Consider the following 967-nt stretch of genomic DNA (forward strand, 5'->3'; position numbering starts at 1 on the left):
GACTTGTTTCTAAAACTGCAGCAAAGGGGTTTAAAAGCAGCCATCAGCCTCCTCTGAGATACCAATCCAATCTAGTGCATTTATCATCTTTTCTTACTGTTTTAATGGGGGAATAAAAGGTGCACTGATAAGTGGTGCACTGGTGGTATTTTTCTGTCTTACTGGGTAAAGTGCACTGTGGGATCGCCTCTTAGCCTCCCTTCTGAGAGGATAACAACCCTGCTATGTTCTGTACAACTTCCACGACTTTATTAAAACGTGGCTGGATTGGGGCAATTTTGGAAAACCTGCTTCATTGTGAAGGCAATCATCACTTTCAGCACTCACAAAATAGGTATTTTCCTGATGTTTTCTGTGTTGGGGGTATATTCTCGTTTAACTTCAAGTAAACACGAAACATCACGTTTCTTATTTTATTGCTGTGACTGGGATGCCGCCATTTTACAGGCATAATAATCAACATGCATTATGAGAGAAGTAGTTTATAGCCAATGCTGGCTTTAAAGCAGTATAAGCTCTTTTTAAGACATCAGTATGTCTTTGAAGTTCTTGCAGACCACATAAAATGCTGTGWTGGGCCATGTGTGATAGAAAACCAAACCAAGCCAGAAAGCCTCTACTGCTGTGGGTATCACATCTACTCCAGGTTGCTGTCATGATCTTGTCACAATCGCAGTCACAGCTCAAATGAGTTTAACCTGTCCTGCTTTAAGCCATGATGGTACATTATCATGGATACGCTGCAACCACCCTCTCCCATGCTCCACCCAGGACCATGACTGTCTCCACAGTGACAGAGCACAACACCCTCACTACAGATGTTTTCTGTATGTATCCGTGGAAGTAAGAGTTAATTTTTGATATATGAAATGACAAACTTGCGTATCACTTTCTCTGATAAGTGTTTTGTAATATTTTCTAAAAAAATTTAGAATTTTTAAAAACAACAAAAAATGTGCTTTTGAGA

This window comes from Austrofundulus limnaeus, unplaced genomic scaffold, assembly GCF_001266775.1.
Source record: "Austrofundulus limnaeus strain Quisiro unplaced genomic scaffold, Austrofundulus_limnaeus-1.0 Scaffold131, whole genome shotgun sequence".
NCBI lineage: Eukaryota > Metazoa > Chordata > Actinopteri > Cyprinodontiformes > Rivulidae > Austrofundulus > Austrofundulus limnaeus.